The following is a 25,958-nucleotide window of genomic DNA, read 5'->3' as shown; positions in this document are numbered from 1 at the left end:
CAAGCATACATCCAAAGTTGTGGTAAAATGCTAAAGGACAAAGTCAAGGTATTGGAGAGGCCATCACAAAGCCCTGAACAGTGAGACAGAATAACAACAAAAAAAATCCAGAAAAACGCATGTCAAAAATGTTATAAATTGATTTGCATTTTAATGAGGGAAATAAGTATTTGACCCCCTCTCAATCAGAAAGATTTCTGGCTCCCAGGTGTCTTTTATACAGGTAACGAGCTGAGATTAGGAGCACACTCTTAAAGGGATTGCTCCTAATCTCAGTTTGTTACCTATATAAAAGACACCTGTCCACAGAAGCAATCAATCAATCAGATTCCAAACTCTCCACCATGGCCAAGACCAAAGAGCTCTCCAAGGATGTCAGGGACAAGATTGTAGATCTACACAAGGCTGGATTGGGCTACAAGACCATCGCCAAGCAGCTTGGTGAGAAGGTGACAACAGTTGGTGTGATTATTCGCAAATGGAAGAAACACAAAAGAACTGTTAAAAGAACTGTCAATCTCCCTCGGCCTGGGGCTTCATGCAAGATCTCACCTCGTGGAGTTGCAATGATCATGAGAACGGTGAGGAATCAGCCCAGAACTACACAGGAGGATTTTGTCAATGATCTCAAGGCAGCTGGGACCATAGTCACCAACAAAACAATTGGTAACACACTACGCCGTGAAGGACTGAAATCCTGCAAGCGCCCGCAAGGTCCCCCTGCTCAAGATAGCACATATACATGCCCGTCTGAAGTTTGCCAATGAATATCTGAATGACTCAGAGGAGAACTGGTGAAAGTGTTGTGGTCAGATGAGACCAAAATGGAGCTCTTTGGCATCAACGCAACTCGCCGTGTTTGGGGGAGGAGGAACGCTGCCTATGACCCCAAGACACCATCCCCACCGTCAAACATGGAGGTGGAAACATTATGCTTTGGGGGTGTTTTTCTGCTAAGGGGACAGGACAACTTCACCGCATCAAAGGGACGATGGATGGGGCAATGTACCGTCAAATCTTGGGTGAGAACCTCCTTCCCTCAGCCAGGGCATTGAAAATGGGTCGTGGATGGGTATTCCAGCATGACAATGACCCAAAACACACGGCCAAGGCAACAAAGGAGTGGCTCAAGAAGAAGCACATTAAGGTCCTGGAGTGGCCTAGCCAGTCTCCAGACCTTAATCCCATAGAAAATCTGTGGAGGGAGCTGAAGGTTCGAGTTGCCAAACGTCAGCCTCGAAACCTTAATGACTTGGAGAAGATCTGCAAAGAGGAGTGGGACAAAATCCCTCCTGAGATGTGTGCAAACGTGGTGGCCAACTACAAGAAACGTCTGACCTCTGTGATTGCCAACAAGGGTTTTGCAACCAAGTACTAAGTCATGTTTTGCAGAGGGGTCAAATACTTATTTCCGTCATTGAAATGCAAATCATTTCATAACATTTTTGACATGCGTTTTTTAGATTATTTTGTTATTCTGTCTGTCACTGTTCAAATAAACCTACCATTAAAATTATAGACTGATCATTTCTTTGTAAGTGGGCAAACGTACAAAATCAGCAGGGGATCAAATACTTTTTTTCCCTCACTGTATATATATATATACATGCTACACACATCTACACAGCATATCTACAGTATCCTGTTTTTCAGGAGAATGTGTTTAGTTGTTTACCCAGTGTGTTGGTCAGAATGTGTTTATTTGTTTACCCAGTGTGTTGATTTTAACTCAGATGTTTTTCTAGCTGCTCTCTGTGTGTGTGTGTGTGTGTGTGTGTGTGTGTGTGTGTGTGTGTGTGTGTGTGTGTGTGTGTGTGTGTGTGTGTGTGTGTGTGTGTGTGTGTGTGTGTGTGTGTTGATCAGATGACCTGACCTGCCTACCTCTCTACCAGGCCTGATTCTGGATCAGATGACCTGACCTGCCTACCTCTCTACCAGGCCTGATTCTGGATCAGATGACCTGACCTGCCTACCTCTCTACCAGGCCTGATTCTGGATCAGATGACCTGACCTGCCTACCTCTCTACCAGGCCTGATTCTGGATCAGATGACCTGACCTGCCTACCTCTCTACCAGGCCTGATTCTGGATCAGATGACCTGACCTGCCTACCTCTCTACCAGGCCTGATTCTCTGCTGCTCCTGGCTGGGTTTCAGTTTACTCTTCTTTATTACCCCCTAGTGTGTTGTGTCTGTGTGTGTGTGTGTGTGTGTGTGTGTGTGTGTGTGTGTGTGTGTGTGTGTGTGTGTGTGTGTGTGTGTGTGTGAGAGATATCTCAGAGTATCTTCAGCTTTCTCCCAGTCAGCTCTGGTATTTCTCTCTCTTTCTCCCCATTTGGGGGGAATCACTGTTTTATATCAGACTGACAACTGAACTCTGTAGGTAACTTACAATACAATTAATGTTGAATCTGTATAAAAGCTGCAGGAAATGCATTGGTTTGATTTTTAAAGTAAATACTTTGCTGTGGCTCTTCAGCTCAGACCCCAGTGACCCCCCCCCCCCACACACACACCTGGCAATGGGTCATCCACCCCCTTTTCACACACACAGACACACACACACACACACACACACACACACACACACACACACACACACACACACACACACACACACACACACACACACACACGTCCAGCCACTCACACAGACCTCCCTGGTCTCCTCACTACTACGATCAGGCAATCACAGCAGCAAGGTCTCTGTTAATCTGTTCCTCCTTTATCCTGCTCTGCTGCTGGTCAATGGATCCTGTCCCCCTTCCCTGTAGAGTGGAGGTAAGACACGGATCCTGTCCCTTCCCTGTAGAGTGGAGGTAAAACACGGATCCTGTCCCTTCCTTGTAGAGTGGAGGTAAAACACGGATCCTGTCCCTTCCTTGTAGAGTGGAGGTAAAACACAGATCCTATCTCTTCCCTGTAGAGTGGAGGTAAAACACGGATCCGGACCCTTCCCTGTAGAGTGGAGGTAAAACACGGATCCTGTCCCCTTCCCTGTAGAGTGGAGGTAAAACACGGATCCTGTCCCCCTTCCCTGTAGAGTGGAGGTAAAACACGGATCCTGTCCCTTCCCTGTAGAGTGGAGGTAAAACACGGATCCCGTCCCTTCCCTGTAGAGTGGAGGTAAAACACGGATCCTGTCCCCTTCCCTGTAGAGTGGAGGTAAAACACGGATCCTGGCCCTTCCCTGTAGAGTGGAGGTAAAACACGGATCCTGGCCCTTCCCTGTAGAGTGGAGGTAAAACACGGATCCTGTCCCTTCCCTGTAGAGTGGAGGTAAAAGTCGGATCCTGTCCCCCTTCCCTGTAGAGTGGAGGTAAAACACGGATCCTGTCCCTTCCCTGTAGAGTGGAGGTAAAACACGGATCCTGACCCTTCCCTGTAGAGTGGAGGTAAAACACGGATCCGGACCCTTCCCTGTAGAGTGGAGGTAAAACACGGATCCTGTCCCCCTTCCCTGTAGAGTGGAGGTAAAACACGGATCCCCTCCCTTCCCTGTAGAGTGGAGGTAAAACACGGATCCTGTCCCCCTTCCCTGTAGAGTGGAGGTAAAACACGGATCCGGACCCTTCCCTGTTGATTGGAGGTAAAACACGGATCCTGTGCCCCTTCCCTGTAGAGTGGAGGTGAAACACGGATCCTGTCCCCCTTCCCTGTAGAGTGGAGGTAAAACACGGATCCGGACCCTTCCCTGTTGAGTGGAGGTAAAACATGGATCCTGTCCCCCTTCCCTGTAGAGTGGAGGTAAAACACGGATCCTGTCCCTGTAGAGTGGAGGTAAAACACGGATCCTGTCCCCCTTCCCTGTAGAGTGGAGGTAAAACACAGATCCTGTCCCCCTTCCCTGTAGAGTGGAGGTAAGACTGACTCTCTTTCTGCTACGGAGTATTAGCACTATTCAGTCTTTCTTTCTTTTATGTAAAGAGCCACTCTTCAGGCCTCTTACCCTTATCCTGGGGTTTCTGGGTGATGTTTGAACGGCCAGATGTACAATACACCATCTATTACTGATGGCTCAGTGTAACAGCTCCCAATGTGACCATACAGTGAGCTCGTAATGTAATCATACTTTGTGTGTTTGCTAGAGGGAATGCTTTGTCCAGGAATTAAAACGGCATGTTGCTTCCTCTGGACCCCATTCAGACAATAAACACCGGGTCTATCCAAATAACTGTGTTGCTATGCAAACATTGCTCCATGGCTATGCTAGGCCATAAAGGGCGAGTTTGATGTGAGGCACGATGAACACAAGACTCCATCAGTCAACATCTGGACTACATTACTACAGGGTTACACACAATCAGTCGACATCTGGACTACATTACTACAGGGTTACACACTCAGTCAACATCTGGACTACATTAATACAGGGTTACACACTCAGTCAACATCTGGACCACATTACTACAGGGTTACACACTCAGTCAACATCTGGACTACATTACTACAGGGTTACACAATCAGTCGACATCTGGACTACATTACTACAGGGTTACACACAATCAGTCATCATCTGGACCACATTACTACAGGGTTACACACTCAGTCACCATCTGAACCACATTACTACAGGGTTACACACTCAGTCATATTGAGAATTAAAGTTTACATACGCTCACTGCTTTACACACACACACACACACACACACACATACATACATACATACATACATACATACATACATACATACATACAACACACACACACACACACACACTGTTGTACACATACTCACTGTTTTACACACACACAGTTTTACAAACACCAACTGCTTTTTATTTTTTTATTTTTTTTTAACCTTTATTTAACTAGGCAAGTCCGTTAAGAACAAATTCTTATTTTCAATGACGGTCTAGGAACAGTGGGTTAAATGCCTTGTTCAGGGACAGAATAACAGATTTTTTTTACCTTGTCAGCTCGGGTTAGGACCCATATGGGGCTAGGGTTAGGGCCCATATGGGGCTAGGGTTAGGGCCCATAGTCGGCTCGGGTTAGGGTCCATATGGGGCTAGGGTTAGGGACCATAGTCGGCTAGGGTTAGAGTCCATATGGGGCTAGGGTTAGAGTCCATATGGGGCTAGGGTTAGGGCCCATATGGGGCTAGGGTTACGGCCCATATGGGGCTAGGGTTAGGGCCCATAGTCGGCTCGGGTTAGAGTCCATATGGGGCTAGGGTTAGAGTCCATATGGGGCTAGGGTTAGGGCCCATATGGGGCTAGGGTTAGGGCCCATATGGGGCTAGGGTTAGAGTCCATATGGGGCTAGGGTTAGGGCCCATATGGGGCTAGGGTTAGAGTCCATATGGGGCTAGGGTTAGGGCCCATATGGGGCTAGGGTTAGGGCCCATATGGGGCTAGGGTTAGGGCCCATATGGGGCTAGGGTTAGAGTCCATATGGGGCATGGGTTAGGGTAGCGCACTACACAGGGAATGCATTGCCATTTCAGACAAATCCCATTTCCAATTGATTTGTTTTGTAGAGTTACCAATTAAAATTCTCACTCATTAACTGTACATTTCAGCATTCTCCCTCATTAACTACACCAATCAGCATTCTCCCTCATTAACTACACCAATCAGCATTGTCCCTCATTAAATACACCAATCGCTATTCTCCCTCATTAAATACAGTCTTATTGTTCATATGTTGTGTTTGTTTTTCAGATTTAAAGAAAGATCAAGTCAGTGTAGTTGTATTTCCTGTTCTTTGAAAATACAGTATAAAAACCTGTATTTCTAAAGGACATTGTTTCCAATACTATATTTGATGCTGATGATTTCTCTGAACAGCAGCGTGTTACAATGACAAAAATAAGGTTCTACCAAGGACCAGTCAACAGGTAAATCACTATGCTGGTTAACACTGTAACACACACACAAACACACTACACACACGACACACTACACACAGAGGTAAAACCCTCTCAGTAATGGAACTGTAAAAACAACGCAGAAGGCCTGGGATGTGTTCTAAATAGCAACTTTTTCGCATAGGGCTCTGGTCATACATCTCATACTGCTGGGGTTCCACAATATCATTACTGACCTCTAATACTGCTGGGGTCCCACAATATCATTACTGACCTCTCATACTGCTGGGGTCCCACAATATCATTACTGACCTCTCATACTGCTGGGGTCCCACAATATCATTACTGACCTCTCATACTGCTGGGGTCCCACAATATCATTACTGACCTCTCATACTGCTGGGGTCCCACAATATCATTACTGACCTCTCATACTGCTGGGGTCCCACAATATCATTACTGACCTCTCATACTGCTGGGGTCCCACAATATCATTACTGACCTCTCATACTGCTGGGGTCCCACAATATCATTACTGACCTCTCATACTGCTGGGGTACCACAATATCATTACTGACCTCTCATACTGCTGGGGTCCCACAATATCATTACTGACCTCTCATACTGCTGGGGTCCCACAATATCATTACTGACCTCTCATACTGCTGGGGTCCCACAATATCATTACTGACCTCTCATACTGCTGGGGTCCCACAATATCATTACTGACCTCTCATACTGCTGGGGTCCCACAATATCATTACTGACCTCTCATACTGCTGGGGTCCCACAATATCATTACTGACCTCTCATACTGCTGGGGTCCCACAATATCATTACTGACCTCTCATACTGCTGGGGTCCCACAATATCATTACTGACCTCTCATAATGCTGGGGTCCCACAATATCATTACTGACCTCTCATACTGCTGGGGTCCCACAATATCATTACTGACCTCTCATTCTGCTGGGGTCCCACAGGATCATTACTGACCTCTCATACTGCTGGGGTCCCACAATATCATTACTGACCTCTCATACTGCTGGGGTCCCACAATATCATTACTGACCTCTCATACTGCTGGGGTCCCACAATATCATTACTGACCTCTCATACTGCTGGGGTCCCACAATATCATTACTGACCTCTCATACTGCTGGGGTCCCACAATATCATTACTGACCTCTCATACTGCTGGGGTCCCACAATATCATTACTGACCTCTCATACTGCTGGGGTCCCACAATATCATTACTGACCTCTCATACTGCTGGGGTCCCACAATATCATTACTGACCTCTCATACTGCTGGGGTCCCACAATATCATTACTGACCTCTCATACTGCTGGGGTCCCACAATATCATTACTGACCTCTCATACTGCTGGGGTCCCACAATATCATTACTGACCTCTCATACTGCTGGGGTCCCACAATATCATTACTGACCTCTCATACTGCTGGGGTCCCACAGGATCATTACTGACCTCTCATACTGCTGGGGCCCCACAATATCATTACTGACCTCTCATACTGCTGGGGTCCCACAATATCATACTGACCTTTGACCTCTCATACTGCTGGGGTCCCACAATATCATACTGACCTTTGACCTCTCATACGGCTGGGGTCCCACAATATCATTACTGACCTCTCATACTGCTGGGGTCCCACAATATCATACTGACCTCTCATACTGCTGGGGTCCCACAATATCATACTGACCTTTGACCTCTCATACTGCTGGGGTCCCACAATATCATACTGACCTTTGACCTCTCATACTGCTGGGGTCCAACAATATCATTACTGACCTCTCATACTGCTGGGGTCCCACAATATCATACTGACCTCTCATACTGCTGGGGTCCCACAATATCATACTGACCTTTGACCTCTCATACTGCTGGGGTCCCACAATATCATACTGACCTTTGACCTCTCATACTGCTGGGATCCCACAATATCATACTGACCTCTCATACTGCTGGGGTCCCACAATTTCATACTGACCTTTGACCTCTCATACTGCTGGGGTCCCAAAATATCATACTGACCTTTGACCTCTCATACTGCTGGGGTCCCACAATATCATTACTGACCTCTCACACTGCTGGGGTCCCACAATCTCATTACTGACCTCTCATACTGCTGGGATCCCACAATATCATTACTGACCTTTGACCTCTCATACTGCTGGGGTCCCAAAATATCATACTGACCTCTCATACTGCTGGGGTCCCACAATATCATACTGACCTCTCATACTGCTGGGGTCCCACAATATCATTACTGACCTCTCATACTGCTGGGGTCCCACAGGATCATACTGACCTCTCATACTGCTGGGGTCCCACAATATCATTACTGACCTTTGACCTCTCATACTGCTGGGGTCCCACAATATCATACTGACCTCTCATACTGCTGGGGTCCCACAATATCATACTGACCTCTCATACTGCTGGGGTCCCACAATATCATTACTGACCTCTCATACTGCTGGGGTCCCACAGGATCATACTGACCTTTGACCTCTCATACTGCTGGGGTCCCACAATATCATACTGACCTTTGACCTCTCATACGGCTGGGGTCCCACAATATCATTACTGACCTCTCATACTGCTGGGGTCCCACAATATCATACTGACCTCTCATACTGCTGGGGTCCCACAATATCATACTGACCTTTGACCTCTCATACTGCTGGGGTCCCACAATATCATACTGACCTTTGATCTCTCATACTGCTGGGGTCCCACAATATCATTACTGACCTCTCATACTGCTGGGGTCCCACAATATCATACTGACCTCTCATACTGCTGGGGTCCCACAATATCATACTGACCTTTGACCTCTCATACTGCTGGGGTCCCACAATATCATACTGACCTTTGACCTCTCATACTGCTGGGATCCCACAATATCATACTGACCTCTCATACTGCTGGGGTCCCACAATTTCATACTGACCTTTGACGTCTCATACTGCTGGGGTCCCAAAATATCATACTGACCTTTGACCTCTCATACTGCTGGGGTCCCACAATATCATTACTGACCTCTCACACTGCTGGGGTCCCACAATCTCATTACTGACCTCTCATACTGCTGGGATCCCACAATATTATTACTGACCTTTGACCTCTCATACTGCTGGGGTCCCACAATATCATACTGACCTCTCATACTGCTGGGGTCCCACAATATCATACTGACCTCTCATACTGCTGGGGTCCCACAATATCATTACTGACCTCTCATACTGCTGGGGTCCCACAGGATCATACTGACCTTTGACCTCTCATACTGCTGGGGTCCCACAATATCATTACTGACCTCTCATACTGCTGGGGTCCCACAATATCATTACTGACCTCTCATACTGCTGGGGTCCCACAGGATCATTACTGACCTCTCATACTGCTGGGGTCCCACAATATCATTACTGACCTCTCATACTGCTGGGGTCCCACAATATCATTACTGACCTCTCATACTGCTGGGGTCCCACAATATCATTACTGACCTCTCATACTGCTGGGGTCCCACAATATCATTACTGACCTCTCATACTGCTGGGGTCCCACAATATCATTACTGACCTCTCATACTGCTGGGGTCCCACAATATCATACTGACCTCTCATACTGCTGGGGTCCCACAATATCATTACTGACCTCTCATACTGCTGGGGTCCCACAATATCATACTGACCTCTCATACTGCTGGGGTCCCACAATATCATTACTGACCTCTCATACTGCTGGGGTCCCACAATATCATTACTGACCTCTCATACTGCTGGGGTCCCACAATATCATTACTGACCTCTCATACTGCTGGGGTCCCACAATATCATTACTGACCTCTCATACTGCTGGGGTCCCACAATATCATTACTGACCTCTCATACTGCTGGGGTCCCACAATATCATTACTGACCTCTCATACTGCTGGGGTCCCACAATATCATTACTGACCTCTCATACTGCTGGGGTCCCACAATATCATTACTGACCTCTCATACTGCTGGGGTCCCACAATATCATTACTGACCTCTCATACTGCTGGGGTCCCACAATATCATTACTGACCTCTCATACTGCTGGGGTCCCACAGTATCATTACTGACCTCTCATACTGCTGGGGTCCCACAATATCATTACTGACCTCTCATACTGCTGGGGTCCCACAGTATCATTACTGACCTCTCATACTGCTGGGGTCCCACAATATCATTACTGACCTCTCATACTGCTGGGGTCCCACAATATCATTACTGACCTCTCATACTGCTGGGGTCCCACAATATCATTACTGACCTCTCATACTGCTGGGGTCCCACAATATCATTACTGACCTCTCATACTGCTGGGGTCCCACAATATCATTACTGACCTCTCATACTGCTGGGGTCCCACAATATCATTACTGACCTCTCATACTGCTGGGGTCCCACAATATCATTACTGACCTCTCATACTGCTGGGGTCCCACAATATCATTACTGACCTCTCATACTGCTGGGGTCCCACAATATCATTACTGACCTCTCATACTGCTGGGGTCCCACAATATCATTACTGACCTCTCATACTGCTGGGGTCCCACAATATCATTACTGACCTCTCATACTGCTGGGGTCCCACAATATCATTACTGACCTCTCATACTGCTGGGGTCCCACAGGATCATTACTGACCTCTCATACTGCTGGGGTCCCACAATATCATTACTGACCTCTCATACTGCTGGGGTCCCACAATATCATTACTGACCTCTCATACTGCTGGGGTCCCACAATATCATTACTGACCTCTCATACTGCTGGGGTCCCACAGGATCATTACTGACCTCTCATACTGCTGGGGTCCCACAATATCATTACTGACCTCTCATACTGCTGGGGTCCCACAATATCATTACTGACCTCTCATACTGCTGGGGTCCCACAATATCATTACTGACCTCTCATACTGCTGGGGTCCCACAATATCATTACTGACCTCTCATACTGCTGGGGTCCCACAGTATCATTACTGACCTCTCATACTGCTGGGGTCCCACAATATCATTACTGACCTCTCATACTGCTGGGGTCCCACAATATCATTACTGACCTCTCATACTGCTGGGGTCCCACAATATCATTACTGACCTCTCATTCTGCTGGGGTCCCACAGGATCATTACTGATCTCTGTTATCTCTCTCTTTTTCCTTTCCCTAGGATCCCCAACTGCACTGGCTCAGTGTGAATGTTATCCCAGGGCTGAGGAATGCGGAGAGCTCGTGCCGGAATCCCGGGGGAGAGAGTGAGAAGCCCTGATGTTACACAACTTTCCCCAACATCCGCTGGGAATACTGCCACGTTCCCAAATGTGAAGATGGTAGGAATACTGCCATGTTCCAAAATGTGAAGAAGTTAGGAATACGGCAATGTTTCTAAATGTGGAGAAGGTAGGAATACTGAAGGTATAGTAGAAAGAGAGGACACTAAGGTTGCTTCCGAAATGGCCATAGGGCTCTGGTCAACAGTTGTGCACAATATATATCTTCATTTTCTCATACACTTAGGGGGCTTTCACACAATATTTTCCCCCTTAGTTTGGTTCGTTTGGACGGGGGCTTTCACAGAACATCTTCCCCCTTAGTTTGGTTCGTTTGGACTGGGGCTTTCACAGAACATTTTCCCCTTAGTTTGGTTCATTTGGACTGGGGCTTTCACAGAACATCTTCCCCCTTAGTTTGGTTCGTTTGGACTGGGGCTTTCACACAACATTTCCCCCTTAGTTTGGTTCATTTGGACTGGGGCTTTCACAGAACATTTCCCCCTTAGTTTGGTTCGTTTGGACTGGGGCTTTCACAGAACATTTCCCCCTTAGTTTGGTTCATTTGGACTGGTGTGAACACTCTTTCCACAATTGGAAGCACGCTAAACAACGCATTTGTTCGGATTCCATTCATACCGTGGTGCGGTTCGCTGCAGGTGAGAAAGCAGTTCAGAACAAACAGCGGAAAAGAACCAGAGGCGTGCAGTATCATTGGTTGATGGAAAGGGAGCAATTGATGAAATGCAGTAGCAGTACATTATGAGAATGCATCCGATGCAGATTAGTAGTGAAGACTGTTGACTCTCTGTCCCTCAGTAGTAGTAAAGACTGTTGACTCTCTGTCCCTCAGTAGTAGTGAAGACTGTTGACTCTCTGTCCCTGCAGTATTAGTGAAGACTGTTGACTCTCTGTCCCTCAGTAGTAGTGAAGACTGTTGACTCTCTGTCCCTCAGTAGTAGTGAAGACTGTTGACTCTCTGTCCCTCAGTAGTAGTGAAGACTGTTGACTCTCTGTCCCTCAGTAATAGTGAAGACTGTTGACTCTGTCCCTCAGTAGTAGTGAAGACTGTTGACTCTCTGTCCCTCAGTAGTAGTGAAGACTGTTGACTCTCTGTCCCCTCAGTAGTAGTGAAGACTGTTGACTCTCTGTCCCTCAGTAGTAGTGAAGACTGTTGACTCTGTCCCCTCAGTAGACATGAAGACAGTGTCATCGTTCCCTCGCCAGACTCTTCCCCTCCTCCCTCCCTCCGTCTCTCCGGCCTACTCGATGAGCGGCATCATCTGTCTACTAGCAGCCTTCACAGCCTTCCTCATCATCATCATCATCCTTATGTGCAGGAGGAGAAGGAAGATGTGGAAGAACCGTGAAAGGTTGGTCAGAGTTCTTGTTTGTCAGAGAATGACGTGTGTTGCTCAGAGGAGTTGATACTGTGTGTCCCAAATGGCAACCTATTCCCTATATAGTGCACTACTTTTGACCAGAGCCCTATGGAACCCTATTCCTTATATAGTGCAATACTTTTGACCAGAGCTCTATGAAACTGGAACGAACTGCAAAAATCTCTGAAGCTGGAGACTCTTACCTCCCTCACTAGCTTTAAGCACCAGCTGTCAGAGCGGCTCACAGATCACTGCACCTGTACATAGCTCATCTATAAATAGCCCATCCAATCTACCTCATCCCCATACTGATTTATTTATTTATTTATCTTTCTCCTTTGCACCCCAGTATCTCTACTTGCACATTCATCTTCTGCACATCCTACCATTCCAACGTTTAATTGCTATATTGTAATTACTTCGCCACCATGGCCTATTTATTGCCTTACCTCTCTTATCCTACCTCATTTGCACATGCTGTATATAGATTTTTCTACTGTATTATTGATTGTATGTTTGTTTATTCCATGTGTAACTCTGTGTTGTTGTATATGTCGAACTAGCCTACCTGGTTAAATAAAGGTGAAATAAAACATTTAATATTAAAAAATATATATTACCTATATACTTTGTTTTTTTGTTCATAGAAGCAAACTGAGGTTTGTGGAAAAAGATCAGGGTGCCTTGTGAGAATCAGGTGACCAGTGGCTATAATACCCTTGCCATCCATCCTGCTAGCTAATGTTCAATCCCTGGAAAATAAATGGGATGAACTGAAAGCACGTATAACCTACCAACGGGACAATATAAACTGTAACATCTTATGTTTCACCGAGTCATGGCTGAATGACAACATACAGCTGGCGGGTTATGTACTCCATCGGCAGGACAGAACAGCAGCCTCTGGTAAGACACGGGGCGGGGGCCTATGCATATATGTAAACAACAGTTGGTGCACACTATCTAAGGAAGTCTCGAGGTTTTGCTCGCCTGAGGTATAGTATCTCATGATAAGCTGTAGACCACACTATCTACCTAGAGAGTTTTCATCTGTATTTTCATAGCTGTCTAAATACCACAACAGACCGAGGCTGGCACTAAAACCTCACACCAAAATGAGCTGTGTTCCGCCATAAGCGAAAGGAAAGTGCTCATCCAGAGGCGGTGCTCCTAATGGCCGGGGACTTTAATGAGGGGAAACTTAAATCAGTTTTTCCTCATTTGTATCAGCGTGTTAAATGTTCAAACAGAGGGAAAACATTCTAGAACACCTTTACACCACAGACAGACGCATACAAATCTCTCCCTCGCCCTCCATTTGGCAAATCTGACCATAACTCTATCCTCCTGATTCCTGCTTATAAGCAAAAATTAAAGCAGGAAGACTCGGTCTATAAAAAAGTGGTCAGATGAAGCAGATGCTAAACTTCAGGACTGTTTTGCTAGCACAGACTGGAATAAGTTCCGGGATTCTTCCGACTGAGGAGTAAACCACATCAGTCACTGGTTTTATCAAATAAGTGCATCGAGGATGTCGTCTCCACAGTGACTGTACGTACATACCCCAACCAGAAGCCATGGATTACAGGCAACATTCGCACTGAGATAAAGGGTAGAGTGGCCGCTTTCAAGGAGCAGGACTCTAACCCGGAATCTTATAAGAAATCCCGCTATGTGAAACATCAAATGAACCATCAAACAGGCAAATCGTACTACACCGGCTCCAACGCTCGTTGGATGTGGCAGGGCTTGCAAACTATTTCAGACTACAAAGGGAAGTACAGCCGAGAGCTGCCCAGTGACACGAGCCTACCAGACGAGCTAAATAACATCTATGCTCGCATCGAGGCAAGTAACACTGAAACATGCATGAGAGCATCATCTGTTCCGGACGACTGGGAGATCACGCTCTCCGCAGCCAATGTGGAGAGCTGAGATAAACTTGGATTAGCTAACACAATATGCCATTGGAACACAGGAATGATGGATGCTGCTAGTGGGCCTCTGTATGCCTATGTAGATATTCCATTAAAAATCATCCGTTTCCAGCTACAAAAGTCATTTACAACATTAACAATGTCTACACTGTATTTCTGATCAATTTGATGCTATTTTAATGGACAAAAAATGTGGTTGTCTTTTAAAAACAAGGACCCGAAACTAAGTGACCCGAAACTTTTGAACGGTAGTGTATGTGAGAATGCTATTCATTTACTACAGCTAAGTGTTAAACACTCTAGTGCCCTCAAAGCTCATCAATAAGCTAAGGACCCTGGGGCTGAACACCTTCCTCTGCAACTAGATCCTGGACTTCCTGATGGTCCGCCCCCAGGTGGTAAGGGTAGGTAACAACACATCCGCCACGCTGATCGTCAACACGGGGGCCCTCAAGGGTGCGTGCTCAGTCCCATCCTGTACTCCCTGTTCACTCATGACTGCACGGCCAGGCACAACTCCAACACCATCATTATGTTTGCTGATTTGGCATAGGTCCTCAGATCCTCAAAAGGTTTTATAGCTGCACTATCGAGAGCATCCTGACAGGTTGCGTCACTGCCTGGTATGGCAACTGCTCGGCCTCCGACCACAAGGCATTACAGAGGGTAGTGCACATGGCCCAGTACATCACCGGGGACAAGCTTCCTGCCATCCAGGACCTCTATACCAGGCGGTGTAGAGGAAGGCCCTAAAAATTGTCAGACTCCAGCCACCCTAGTCATAGACTGTTCTCTCTGCTACCGCACGGCAAGCGGTACCGGTGCGCCAAGTCTAGCTCCAAGAGGCTCCTAAATAGCTTCTACCTTCAAGCCATAAGACTCCTGAACAGCTAATCAAATGGCTACCCACACTATTTGCATCCCCCGGGAACGTTGCTGCCACTCTCTGTTATCATCTATGCACAGTAACTTTAATAAGTCTACCTACATGTACATATTACCTCGACACTGGTGCCTCCGCACATTGACATTGACTCTGTACCGGTACCCCCTATATATAGCCTCCACATTGACTCTGTACCATAATACCCTGTATATAGCCTCCACACTGACTCTGTACCCCCTGTATATAGCCTCCACATTGACTCTGTACCGGTACCCCCTGTATATAGCCTCCACATTGACTCTGTACCTGTACCCCCTGTATATAGCCTCCACATTGACTCTGTACCGGTACCCCCTGTATATAGCCTCCACATTGACTCTGTACTGGTACCCCCTGTATATAGCCTCCACATTGACTCTGTTCCGGTACCCCCTGTATATAGCCTCCACATTGACTCTGTACCGGAACCCCCTGTATATAGCCTCCACATTGACTCTGTACCGGTACCCCCTGTATATAGCCTCCACATTGACTCTGTACTGGTACCCCCTGTATATAGCCCCACTATTGTTATTTACTGCTGCTCTTTAATTATTTGTTATTCTTATCTCTTACTTTTTTTTAGGTATTTTCTTAAAACTGCATTTTTGGTTAAGGGCCTGTAAGTAAGCATTTCACTGTTGTATTCGGCGCATGTGACAAATAACATTTTATTTGATGTAATCATTGGACTATGGGACCAAACACCAAACTAGCTTGATTGTCACACCCTGACCTGAGAGAGAGAGGGTTTGTTTCTCTATGTGGTTAGGTCAGGGTGTGGGGGGGGGGCATTCTATGTTTTGTATTTCTTTGTGTTGGGCCGGGTATGGTTCCTAACCAGAGGCAGCTGTCTATCGTTGTCTCTGATTAGGAACCATACTTAGGCAGCCTGTTTTTCCTTTGGGTTTTGTGGGTAGTTGTTTTCTGTTTTGTTCCTTGTAACCTGACGGAACAGTTGACGGTCGTTTTGTTGTTTTTGATTTAGTGTTTTATTAAAGTAAAATATGAGCACTTTACACACCGTGCCTTGGTCCCCTTTGTACGACCCTCATTACAGATCTACCCACCATGACTGGATCAAGCGGCGTGCCCAGGCAGAGATGGACACCTGGTCACACATAGAATGGATGGAGAGGAGAAACTGGACTTGGGGGCAAGTCATTGACAGATATCGGAGCCTAAAAAAAACGAGAGGCAGCCCCCAATACATTTTTTGGGGGGGCACACGGGTAGTTTGGCTGGGCCAGGGGTGAGCCCTGAGGCCAACTCCCCGTGCTCATTGTGGTGAGCATGTGCCTGCCTCTCGCACTCTCTCTCCGGTACGCCTCCGTAATCCAGTACGTCCTGTGCCTGCTCCTCGCTCGCTCTCTCCAGTGCGCCTCCAGAATCCAGGAAGTCCTGTGCCTGCTTCCCACACTCTCCCTCCAGTTCGCCTCAATAGCCCAGTAAGGCTGGTGCCTGCTTTGAGCACTCGGTCCTCAGTGCGTCTCCCCAGTCCGGTGAGACCAGTTCCAGCTCCCCGTAGGAAGCCTCCAGTGATGATCAATGGTCCGAAGCCTCCAGTGATGATCCATGGCCCGGAGCCTGTAGGGATGATCCATGGCACGATGCCTCCAGTGATTATTCATGGCCCGGAGCCTCAAGTGATGATCCATGGCGCGGAACCAATAGTGAGGATCCATGGCACGGAGCCTGTAGGGATGATCCATGGCACGAAGCCTCCAGTGATTATTCATGGCCCGGAGCCTCCAGTGATGATCCATGGCACGGAGCCTGCAGCGAAGGTCCCCGGTCCGGAACCTACAGAGACACTCTCCAGCCCGGAGCCTCCAGCGACGCTCTCCAGCCCGGAGCCTCCAGCGACGCTCCTCAGCCCTGAGCCTCCAGCGATGCTCCTCAGCCCGGAGCCTCCAGCGACGCTTCCCAGTCCGGAGCCTCCAGCGACAGTCTGCAGCCCGGAGTCTTCAGCGGCGGTCGTCAGTTCAGAGCCTCCGGCGCTGATCCACGGTCGGGTTCCTCCGGCGACACGGAAGCGGGGGGATCAGCGGGCGGTGTGGGGGCTACGCCCCAAACCAGAGTATAGATGCCCACCCGGACCCTCCCCTATAGGTTCAGGTTTGCGGCCGTGAGTCCGCACCTTTGGGGGGGTACTGTCACGCCCTGACCTGAGAGAGAGAGGGTTTGTTTCTCTATGTGGTTAGGTCAGGGTGTGGGGTGGGGGGGCATTCTATGTGTTGTATTTCTTTGTGTTGGGCCGAGTATGGTTCCTAACCAGAGGCAGCTGTCTATCGTTGTCTCTGATTAGGAACCATACTTAGGCAGCCTGTTTTTCCTTTGGGTTTTGTGGGTAGTTGTTTTCTGTTTTGTTCCTTGTAACCTGACGGAACAGTTGACGGTCGTTTTGTTGTTTTTGATTTAGTGTTTTATTAAAGTAAAATATGAGCACTTTACACACCGTGCCTTGGTCCCCTTTGTACGACCCTCGTTACATTGATGCAATCATTGGAATAATGGACCAAATACACAACTTTTTACTAATACACATGTAAGTGAATTTGTCCGAATACTTTTGGTCCCCGTAAATGGGGTGACTATATGCACAAAAAGCTTTAATTTATAATCCAAAGTGTTGGAGTACAGAGGCAAAACAAAAAAACATTTGTCACTGTCCCAATACTTTCAGAGCTCACTGTATATACTGTAGCTCTATCCTGTTATGGTAGAGTCCAAGGTCACTGAATATACTGTAGCTCTATCCTGTTATGGTAGAGTCCAAGGTCACTGAATATACTGTAGCTCTATCCTGTTGGTGTATAGTCAATACAATCCTCTCCCTCTCTCCCAGAGCCATGGAGATCCCCACCCTGACTGCCTTACCCTCTGAGAGTCTGCTGCTGGACCGCCTCCACCCCAACCCCATGTACCAGCGCCTGCCCCTACTGCTTAACTCCAAGCTACTGGCTCTAGATTGCCGCAGGAACAACATTGAGTATGTCAGGGACATCGGAGAGGGGGCCTTCGGACGGGTCTTCCAGGCCAGGTGAAACTCTAATCAGATTATATTACATTAGATTGCAATAAATGTAACAAGATATGATCTGACTTTCTGTTGACTCCCTGTTGACTCCCTGTTGACTCCCTGTTGACTCTCTGTCTGTTGACTCTGTTGACTCCCTGTTGACTCCCTGTTGACTCCCTGTTGACTCCCTGTTGACTCTGTCTGTTGACTCTCTGTCTGTTGACTCTGTTGTCTCCCTATTGACTCCCTGTTGACTCCCTGTTGACTCCCTGTTGACTCCCTGTTGACTCCCTGTTGACTCTCTGTTGACTCTCTGTTGACTCCCTGTTGACTCTCTGTCTGTTGACTCTCTGTTCATTCCCTGTTTGAATTTGTATGTATTATGGATCCCCATTTAGTTCCTGCCAAAGCAGCAGCTAATCTTCCTGGGGTCCAGCAAAATTAAGGCAGTTTATACAATTTTAAAAACATTACAGTACATTCACAGATTTCACAACACACTGTGTGCCCTCAGGCCCCTACTCCACCACTACCACACATCTACAGTACTAAATCCATGTGTATGTATAGTGCATATGTTATCGTTTGTGTGTGTATGCATGTGTCTGTGCCAATGTTTGTGTTGCTTCACAGTCCCCGCTGTTCCATAAGGTGTTTTTTTAATCTGTTTTTTAAATCTAATTTTACTGCTTGCGTCAGTTACTTGATGTGGAATAGAGTTCCATGTAGTCATGGCTCTATGTAGTACTGTGCTCCTCCCATAGTCTGTTCTGGACTTGTGGACTGTCTTGTGGGTGTCCGAGCTGTGTGCCAGTAGTTTAGACAGACAGCTCAGTCTAACCCTAACCCTAACCCTAACCTCTCATAAATAAAAGTAGTGATGAAGTCAATCTCTCCTCCACTTTGAGCCAGGAGAGATTGACATGCATATTAGTAATATTAGCTCTTGGTGTACGTCCAAGGGCCAGCCGTGCTGCCCTGTTCTGAGACAATTGCAGTTTTCCTGAGTCCTTTTTTGTGGCACCTGACCACACGACTGAACAGTAGTCCAGGTGCGACAAAACTAGGGCCTGTAGTACCTGCCTTGTTGATAGTGTTGTTAAGAAGGCAGAGCATCGCTTTATTATAGACGGACCTCTCTCCATCTTAGCTACTACTGCATCAATATGTTTTGACCATAACAGTTTGCAATCCAGGGTAACTCCAAGCAGTTTAGTCATCTTAATTTGCTCAATTTCCACATTATTTATTACAATATTTAGTTGAGGTTTATGGTTTAGTGAGTGTTTTGTTCCAAATAGAATGCTTTTAGTTTTATAAATATTTAGGGATAACTGATTCCTTGCCACCCACTCTGAAACTAACTGCAGCTCTTTGTTGAGTGTTTCAGTCATTTCAGTCGCTGTAGTAGCTGACGTGTGTATAGTGTTGAGTCATCCGCATATATAGAAACTCTGGCTTTACTCAAAGTTCTCCCATACTAGACGTATGCTCTCTCAGGTGTTCTTGGAACTACAAGGAACTGGGATGTATGGACACAGAGGCTACTATCAATTATTACTGTCCAATAACTCCTGCTTTTGCTCTGATGTTATACAGTACATATACTGAACAAAAACATAAATGTAACATGCAACAATTTTAAAGATTTTACTGAGTTACAGTTCCTATTAATACAATAAAATACATTCCTTACGTCTATGGATTTCACATGACAGATATGCATTTGTTGGTCACAAATACCTTAAAAAAAAGTGTCTGTGTGACAATAATTTTTCCTCATGCAGCGCAACATCTCCTTCACATAGAGAGTTGATCAGGCTGTTGATTGTGGCCTGTGGAATGTTGTCCCACTCCTCTTCAACGGCTGTGCAAAGTTGCTGAATGTTGGCGGGAACTGGAACACGCTGCCGTACACATTGATCCAGAGCATTCCAAACATGCTCAATGGGTGTCATCACTGGTGAGTATGCAGGCCACGGAAGAACTGGGACATTTTCGGCTTCCAGCTCCTTGCGACATGGGGCCGTGCATCATCATGCTGAAAACATGAGGTAATGATAGTGGATGAATGGAACGGCAATAGGCCTCAGGATCTCGTCATAGTATCTCTGTGCATTCAAATTGCCATCGATAAAATGCAATTGTATTCGTTGTCTTTAGTATATACCTGCCCACCATAACTCCACCGCCACCATGGGGCGCTCTGTTTACAACGTTGACATAAGCAAACCGCTCACCCACACAACGCCATACAAAAAAATTAAAAATAAAAAATCCATTTTAATCCAGCTTTGGAACACAACAAAATGTGGAAAAAGTCAAGGGATGTGAATCATTTCTGAAGGCAATGTATTATGTAATGTTATGGGGAAAAAGGATGCTAGTTGAGCTAGTTTGTATACATAGTCAGGCCCACTTGAGCGTGCATAACTATTCACCCCCCACAAAGTCAATACTTTGTACAGCCATGTCTTGCAGCAATTCCAGCAGCAAGTCTCTTGGGGTATGTCTCTATAAGTTTGGCAGATGTAGCCACTGGGATTTTTGCCCGTTCTTCAAGGCAAAACTGCTCCAACTCCTTCAAATTGGATGGGTTCTGCTGGTGTACAGCAATCTTTAAGTCATACCACAGATTCTCAATTGGATTGAGGTCTGGGCTTTGACTCGGCCATTCCAAGACATTTAAATGTTTCCCCTTAAACCACTTTGAGTGTTTCTTTAGCAGTATGCTTAGGGTCATTGACCTGTTGGAAGTGAACCTCCGTCCCAGTCTCAAGTCTCTGGAAGACTGAAAGAGGTTTCCCTCAAGAATTTCCCTGTATTTAGCGTCATCCATCATTCCTTCAATTCTGACCAGTTTCCCAGTCCCTGCCAATGAAAAACATTCTCACAGCATGATGCTGCCACCACCATGCTTCACTGTGGGGATGGTGTTCTTGGGGTGATGAGAGTTTAAGTCTCATGTTATCATAGTACCTTCTTCCATATGTTTGGGGAGTCTCCTACATGCCTTTTGGCGAACACCAAACATGTTTGCTTATTTTGTTCTACAAGCAATGGCTTTTTATCTGGCCACTATTCCATAAAGCCCAGCTCTGTGGAGTGTACAGCTTAAAGTGGTCCTATGGGCAGATACTTCAATCTCCGCTGTGGAGCTTTGCAGCTCCTTCAGGGTTATCTTTGGTCTCTTTGTTGCCTCTCTGATTAATGCCCTCCTTGCCTGGTCCGTGAGTTTTGGTGGGCGGCCCTCTCTTGGAAGGTTTGTTGTGTTGCCATATTCTTTCCATTTTTTAATAATAGATTTAATGGTGCTCCGTGGGATGTTCAAAGTTTCATATATTTTTTTATAACCCAACCCTGATCTTTACTTCTCCACAACTTTGTCCCTGACCTGTTTTGAGAGCTCCTTGGTCTTCATGGTGCTGCTTGCTTGGTGGTGTCCCTTGCTTAGTGTTGTTGCAGACTCTGGGGCCTTTCAGAACAGGTGTGTATATACTGAGATCATGTGACAGATCATGTGACACTTAGATTGCACACAGTTGGACTTTATTTAACTAATTATGTGACTAATTAGGTAATTGGTTGCACCAGATCTTATTTAGAGTCTTCATAGCAAAGAGGGTGAATACATATGAAGACACCACTTTTCCGTTGACATTTTTTCATTTCACTTCACCAACTTGGACTATTTTTGTGTATGTCCATTACATGAAATCCAAATAAAAATCCAGTTAAATTACAGGTTGTAATGAAACAAAATAGGGAAAAACACCAATGGGAATGAATACTTTTGCAAGGCACTGTAGGTGAGTGTCCTTGACCGCCCAGACATACTGAGCCTGCTAGGTGAGTTTGTTAACATTTACATTTTAGTCATTTAGCAGATGCTCTTATCCAGAGCAACTTACAGCAGTGAATGCATACATTTCATTTTTTTGGTACTGGCCCCCTGTGGGAATCGAACCCACAACCCTGGCGTTGCACACACCATGCTGGCGTTGCAAACACCATGCTCTACCAACTGAGCTACAGGGAAGACTACATAGTCAGGCTACGAGTTGAATTAGTTTGATCACCTCAACATCGTCAGTCTACTGGGTGAGTTTGTTTGACCAACCAAACATAGTTAGCCTGCAAGGTGAGTTGATAATTTGACCACCCCAATGTAGCCAGACTGCTAAGTGAGTTAATTTTACCCAACGGTGGTTCCCAACTCCAGTCCTCCAGTACCCCCAACAGTGGATCCCAACTCCAGTCCTCCAGTACCCCCAACAGTGGATCCCAACTCCAGTCCTTCAGTACCCCCAACAGTGGATCCCAACTCCAGTCCTCCAGTACCCCCAACAGTGGATCCCAACTCCAGTCCTCCAGTACCCCCAACAGTGGATCCCAACTCCAGTCCTCCAGTACCCCCAACAGTGGATCCCAACTCCAGTCCTCCAGTACTCCCAACAGTGGATCCCAACTCCAGTCCTCCAGTACCCCAACAGTGGTTCCCAACTCCAGTCCTCCAGTACCCCCAACAGTGGTTCCCAACTCCAGTCCTCCAGTACTCCCAGAAACACACATTTTTGTTGTAGCCCCAGACAAACATACCTAATTCAACTCATTGAGGTCTTGATGATTAGTTGAATCCGGTGTGGTTTTCCAGAGCTATAATATAAAATGTATACTATTGGGGGTAGATGAGGACCGGAGTTGGAAACTACTGCTGTGGAACATGGATCAAACCATGCATGACATCCCCAGTCCCCGGAAACAATCCCAGAGTCGCAGTGACACTGTAGGTATTCTGGTAACAGATATCCTTACGTCAGAAAGCACAGAGGCCGTTCTATCCAGTGATATATTTGGTTTGTTTGCTATGAGATTGTTGGCTTACTAGCGTGTGTGTGTGTGTGTGTGTGTGTGCATGTCCTCCCAGGTGTGTGTGCGGTGGGGAAGCCCATGTGTCTGATGTTTGAGTACATGGCTCACGGAGACGTGAACCAGTACCTGCGACGCTGTAGCTCCGCCCATCAGCGCAGCCTTAGCCGGGCCAGCCTATCAGGACACAGCTTCTCCTCGGAGATGGAGGCAGGGCCACTGTGTTGTGAAGACCAACTGTTCATATCCAAGCAGGTGCAAATACAAGTTAGCATTTCCCATAGGACAACATGTCACACTTAGCTGCCATGCTAACAGACAGGTTGAGGCGAAGACACTTATTACTAACACAGGGAAATATTAGCATTTCACATAGGAAAACGTGTCACACTTAGCCACCATGCGAACACTAGATGACAACCTAACACCAAAAGACACTTAATACTAAGACAAGGAACTGTTAGAATTTCCTACTGGAATACGTTGGACATTTAGCCACCATCTTAACACAATTTTTTTTTGTGTGTGACGACTAATGCTAACAAGCTAACTCTCTTTGTTTCTCTGTGTGGGATGACTAATGCTAACAAGCTAACTCTCTTTGTTTCTCTGTGTGGGATGACTAATGCTAACAAGCTAACTCTCTTTGTTTCTCTGTGTGGGACGACTAATGCTAACAAGCTAACTCTCTTTGTTTCTCTGTGTGGGACGACTAATGCTAATAAGCTAACTCTCTTTGTTTCTCTGTGTGGGACGACTAATGCTAACAAGCTAACTCTCTTTGTTTCTCTGTGTGGGACGACTAATGCTAACAAGCTAACTTTCTTTGTTTCTGTGTGGGATGACTAATGCTAACGAGCTAACTCTCTTTGTTTCTCTGTGTGGGACGACTAATTCGTCCACCGCGACCTGGCCACCCGGAACCGTCTGGTAGGAGAGGAGATGGTGGTTTAAGATCGCAGACTTTGGTTTATCCAGAAACATCTACTCTGCTGACGACTTCAAGGCCAATGAGAACGATGCTATCCCCATCCGCTGGATGCCCTCAGAGTCCATCTTCTACAACCGTTACACCACGGAGTCGGACGTGTGGGCCTACGGGGTCCTTCTCTGGGAGATCTTCTCCCACGGCATGCAACCGTACTACGGCATGGCCCATGAAGAGGTTATCTACTACGTTAGAGACGGCCACATCTTGACCTGCCCTGAGAACTGTCCTGTAGAGCTGTTCAATCTGATGACACTGTGTTGGAGCGGGCACCCCACAGACAGACCCAGCTTCAGTTGTATCCACCGCATCCTGGAACGTGTACATGAGCAGCAGCTACGGATGACCATGCTGACGCCGGAGCAAAGGCTAGCCCTGGCCACACCCGAGCTCCGACCCACCTCCCTGCCCACCCTGTCAGGGCCCACCTCCCTGCCCACCCTGTCAGGGCCCACCTAGCCTGTCGTCCTTTTTCCCCTGCCCTGCCCAGAGCCCTACCCCGGGGCTGATGCAGATTGACTGCCAAACATGTAGGGCTCTATTCAGTCTGTAAAGCTGAAGGGTTTCAAATCCCACAATTTACATTTAAAGGTAATTACCGATTGAGCTGAGATATGCAGCATTTACTGTGAATGTAGTCTCCGCTAACACGGTAAGATTGCCTTTAAATTTCAATCAGGTTGTAAAGATGAACTTCCACGATGTGGATTGAATAGAACCCTTCCTCAAATGTAGAGTTATTCGTGGTTTTACTATATCCTGTCCCACCCCATGGATCCTGTCTCGTCTCAGACTCACATCATGTTGGTCAGGACAGGGGGCAGATTGGTTGATTTCCACTGATACAGGGAGAGGAAGACCAGTACAGTGATGGTTGATATTAAAACCTCTCTAGGGTAGGGGGCAGTATTTTCAAGGCCGGATAATTTTAAACTTACCCGATGTAAACTGGTTACTACTCTTGCCCAGAAAAGAGAATATGCATATAATTAGTAGATTTGGATAGAAAGCACTCTAAAGTTTCTAAAACTGTTTGAATGGTGTCTGTGAGCATAACAGAACTCATATGGCAGGCCAAAACCTGAGAAGATTCCATACAGGAAGTGCCCTGTCTGACAATTTGTTGTCCTTCTGTTGCATCTCTATTGAAAATACAGCATCTGTGCTGTAACGTGACATTTTCTAAGGCTTCCATTGGCTCTCTAAAGCTGCCAGAAAGTGGAATGGGGTGTCTGCTGTCTCTGGGCAAAGTACAACAGCTCTGTTTGTAAGTGGTCGCCTGGGGACAGTGAGACTGAGATGTGCATTCACGAGACTTCTCCATTTTTTTCTTTCAGCCTTTGAATGAATACAACGTTGCCCGGTTGGAATATTATCGCTATTTTATGAGAAAAGTAGCATAAAAATTGATTTTAAACAGCGTTTGACATGCTTCTAAGTACGGTAATGGAATATTTTGAATTTTTTTGTCACGAAATGCGCTCGCGCGTCACCGTTTGGATAGTTACCTGAACGCATGAACAAAACGGTGGTATTTGGATATAACTATGGATTATTTGGAACCAAAACAACATTTGTTGTTGAAGTAGAAGTCCTGGGAGTGCATTCTGACGAAGAACAGCAAAGGTAATCCAATTTTTCTAATAGTAATTCCGAGTTTACGTGACCCCGAAGTTGGCGGAT

General features: G+C 46.5%; 1 pseudogene; it reads left to right on the top strand.

Annotated features, from left to right (window-relative positions):
* Nucleotides 1-24,734, top strand: part of LOC106568608 (muscle, skeletal receptor tyrosine protein kinase-like) — a 66,888-nt pseudogene extending 42,154 nt beyond the window's left edge.
* The last annotated feature ends 1,224 nt before the right edge of the window (nucleotides 24,735-25,958 follow it).

The sequence above is a fragment of the Salmo salar genome, chromosome ssa13 (genome assembly GCF_905237065.1).
Source record: "Salmo salar chromosome ssa13, Ssal_v3.1, whole genome shotgun sequence".
Lineage (NCBI taxonomy): Eukaryota > Metazoa > Chordata > Actinopteri > Salmoniformes > Salmonidae > Salmo > Salmo salar.
Note: the sequence above shows the minus strand (reverse complement) of the source record. Positions and strands in the feature narration are given on the sequence as shown.